The 4,288-nt window shown below is 46.6% G+C and overlaps 1 pseudogene; it reads right to left on the reverse strand.

Annotated features, from left to right (window-relative positions):
- Positions 1 to 1,090: 1,090 nt before the first annotated feature.
- LOC129394938 (ferritin light chain-like) lies at positions 1,091 to 3,959 on the reverse strand (annotated as a pseudogene).
- Between the last annotated feature and the right edge of the window lie 329 nt (positions 3,960 to 4,288).

Here is a 4,288-nt window from a genome sequence, read left to right on the forward strand (position 1 = left end):
TGTACGAAAAATACAAAATTAGCTGGGCATGGTGGCGCATGCCGTAATCCCAGCTATTCAGGAGGCTGAGCCAGGACAATAGCTTGAACCCGGGAGGCAGAGGTTGCGGTGAGCCGAGATCACGCCATTGCCTTCCAGCCTGGGGAACAACAGCGGAAACTCTGTCTCAAACAAACAAACAAAAAGTCCTAAGGAGAAGACCTATTAATAAGGAGAAAAGGTCCGGGCTCGGTGGGTCACACCTGTAATAACCAGCACTTTGGGAGGCTGAGGCCGGTGGATCACTTGAGGTCAGGAGTTCGAGACCAGCCTGGCCAACATGGTGAAACTCTGTCTCTACTAAAAATACAAAATTTCACTGGGTGTGGTGGCGCGCGCCTGTAGTCCCAGCTACTCGAGAGGCTGAGGCAGGAGAATCGCTTGAACCCCAGAGGCGGAGGTTGCCGAGATTGTGCCATTGCGACAAGAGAGAAACTCCGCTTCAAAAAATAAATAAATAAATAAAAATAAAAAGGACAAAGGGTGCTTTGAGCTGTTATTTGTGTGCACTTGTGTATGAGGGGATTCATCTGGTCCTTTTCTTAGGTAAAGTTTTCTTTCCTAGGTTTCCCTTTTGGGTTGAGGGAATGGAACAGGAGGCCTCTGGATAGGTTAGGACCCTCATCCCCTATCCCTTGCAACCAGCAGGACCAGGCCCCAGAGCAGCTCTGAAGAGCTAGGTCAGCCCTGGCATGATGACATGTTGGTTTTACTATCTCCAGGCAGTTTTCCCGTGTGGACCCCATTTCTCAGCCCTACAGAAGCATCTGCCCCTCCATGCCAGTAGGGTAGTAGGGTGCATCCTACATCTGACCAAGTCACCTCTCCCAAGTTTGGGGTACTCCGAAGTAGCCCCACAGTACCCTCATTCCCTTCCCCACTAAGACTGAAGCCTCCTAGGAGGTAGAGTCTGCAGTGAACTATGAGTGCGCCACTGCACTCTGGCTTTGGTGAGAGAGTGAGACTCTGTCTATTAAAAAGAAAAGAAAAGACTCAATCTTGGCCTTTGCCACAGCGTCACAAGATTGCAGAATGTCATGGTACAGATGAAACAGACTCATCATGAAACCGAAGAGGAGCCCAAGGCCCAGAGGGGGAAAGCTAACAGCCCAAGGTCTCGGCTCCTTGGAAACAACATACCAGAACCCTTCCATCACAAAGACAAGCAGGCAAATCCTTGTATTCTGCCTGTGAATCCAGGGTTTGTTCCTCCAGAGAGTGCAGTCTAGTTCTGGTCTCAGCTTTATTTTTTTGTTTTCTCTTTAAAATTTGTTTTATCTTTTAAAAAATTGTTTATAAAGATGGGGACTAGCTATTTTGCCCAGGCTGGTCTCGAACTCCATGGCCCCAGCTTAGAGAGACTTATGGAAGCAGTGAAGGGGCTCTGGGTCAGAGGACATTAAAGTGGACCATTGAGAAAAATGTAGAAGAGCCAAGAGGGAAAGAGGAGGGAAGATGCCAGGCAGTGTGTGTGCTTTCTGAGTCATGTTTTTTTTTTTTAAATTTGCTTCCACAGAGCTTTATTTCCATTTGGACCAAGGCTTGGAAGAAGGCTCCAGGGTAATTAAAAAGCTGCCTAGTGGCTGGAGGGAGCGGCTTAGGCAGAAGCCCTGATACTTTGGGAGGGGCCCTTAAGGCTCGCAGTCGTGCTTGAGGGTGAGTGAGCCTTTCCAAGAGAACCCCACCCAGGCCAGCCTGGGGGCCAGCCACCCTGGGAAGGTTGGTCAAGTGGTCGCCCATCTTGATGAGTTTCACTTCCTCATCTAAGAAGTGACTCTCTAGGAAGTCACAGAGATGGAGGTCTGTGTGGGCAGGACTCAGGGCTTGAAGATCCAAAAGCGGCCTGGTTCAGATTTTTCTCCAGGGCCATGGCGGCTTCTGTGGCATTCAGGGTTTTTAAAATTTATTTATTTATTTTTATTTTTGTCACCCAGGCTGGAGTGCAGTGGTGTGATCTCAGCTCACTGCAACATCTGCCTCCCAGGTTCAAGCGATCCACCTCAGCCTCCTTAGTAGCTGGGACTACAGGCGTGTGCCACCACACCTGGCTAATTTTTTTTTGTATTTTTAGTAGAGATACAATTTCACCACGTTGGCCAGACTGGTCTTGAACTCCTGACCTCAACTGACCCACCTGCCTTGGCTTCCCAAAGTGCTGGGATTACAAGCATGAGCCACCACGTCCAGCCGTGTCCAGGGTCTTATCTAACTCAATTTGGGCCAGTTTCTGGATGTCCTGGAAGAGAGTGCAGCCACCATACTGGTTTTGCATCTTTAAGGCACCCTTGCGCTTCTCCTCGGCCAATTCGTGGAAGAAGTGACCCACGCCCTCCCGAGCCACATCGTCGCAGTGTAAGTAGAAGCCCAGAGACAGGCAGATGAGGAGGCCTGCAGGTGCAAATTGAGCAGGTGGTTCACGGCTGCCTCCACCTCAGTGGAATAATTCTGACGAATCTGGGAGCTCATGGGCTGGTAAGAAGGAGCTAACCACAAACAATGGTGTTGGCTGGACCCAGAAGCAGAAGGTGGCTAAAAAGATGGTCCCTGAGGTTGCAAGTGGAGAGGAGATTGATGGTGAGAGGCTGGAAGAGAGGAAGTCCCAGGATCTCTTCCGTCCAAACACTGTTGAAGCAAGACACAGATCCGTGGGACTGCCAAATGTGACTCTGCTGAGGAGTCATGGTATCTTAAGGAAACAGGAGTTGTTAAATCATCTTCCACTGTAGAGAGGAGGCGGCTGAGGCTCAGAGAGGGGAAGAGACTTTTCCAAGGTCATGCAGCCAGGAGGATGGAGCTGGTATATGGAACCAGGTCTGCCTCATTCCATAGTAATCATACACTTAGGCCGGGTGTGGTAGCTCACGTCTGTAATCCCAACACTTTGGGAGGCCAAGGCGGGAGGATCACTTGAGGTCAGGAGTTCAAGACCAGTCTGACCAACCTGGTGTCTACCACAAAATACAAAAATTAGCCAGGCATGGTGGCACATTGCCTGTAATCCCAACTACTTGGGAGGCTGAGGCAGGAGAATCGCTTTAACCTGGGAGGTGGAGGTTGCAGGGAGTTGAGATAGTGCCACTGCACTCTCGCCTGGGCGATAGAGACTCCATCTCAAAAAAACAAAAACAAAAACAAAAGCAAAAAAAGAAATACCTTAAATTACTCTGTGCCGGTCACCATTCTAAGTGGTTTATTTACATTCATTTATTTATCCTCACAACCACCCTATGAACCTACAAAGTGGTTGTCATTATTATCTCCATTTTACATATGAGGAAACGGAGGCACAGAACAATAAAAGAATCTACCTAAGTAAAGGATGGAGCTAGGATTGAAAACTAAGCAATCTGTTAGGCTGGGTGCTGTGGCTCATACCTGTAATCCCAGCACTTTGGGAGACCGAGGCAGGCGGATCACCAGAGGTCGGGAGTTGGAGACCAGCTTGACCAACATGGAGAAACCCCGTCTCTGCTAAAAATACAAAATTAGCCAGGCGTGGTGGCGCATGCCTATAGTCCTGGCTACGTGGGAGGCTGAGGCAGGAGAATTGCTTGAAAACCCAGGAGGCGGAGGTTGCGGTAAGCTGAGATCGCACCATTGCACTCCAGCCTGGGCAACAAGAATGAAACTCTGTCTCAAAAAAAAAATTATTAATACTTTTAAAGACTGAGCTGTTTAAGAATTTTTGGGGGAATGTTTCTAGCAGTGATTTTTTTTGGCCTTTTTAACATAATGATAGTGTAAAGACAGGAGCCTTACAACTTAGTCAAAGCATTTCATGTGCAGTCCTTCTTCTATCTCCTTAAAATATGTATTTATTTTACATACAGACTTTTACACTAACTATTGAAAAATAAAGTAGGATCTGCTACAGTTTCCCCTGAAAATTTATAAAAAGTGTTGAGATTGTTAGAAGGCAGTTTTTAATACAGGTGCACTACCCTAAAAGACTTGTCTATTGTCAATAAAGTATTTGTGAAATTATTATTTCTGTTCAGAAATACTATTTCTTAAATCTCCTGGGAATTTGTGGCATAATAAAGCACATTCAAAGTTCTAATGTGTTTATGAGCTCATTTTCAAAATAGTAAGTTTGTCATCTTTAAAATGAACGTAACTTGCTTCCTTGATTTCTGAAATGAATTAATTGAAGATTGCTATAGTAATCTTTATTTCATCTTTCTAGAGTTGTTGGCAATTTTTTTATACAACAGTGACCATTAGAGAAGGGGGGAAGGGATTTTGGGTG

The sequence above is a fragment of the Pan paniscus genome, chromosome 21 (assembly GCF_029289425.2).
Source record: "Pan paniscus chromosome 21, NHGRI_mPanPan1-v2.0_pri, whole genome shotgun sequence".
In the NCBI taxonomy this organism is placed as follows: domain Eukaryota; kingdom Metazoa; phylum Chordata; class Mammalia; order Primates; family Hominidae; genus Pan; species Pan paniscus.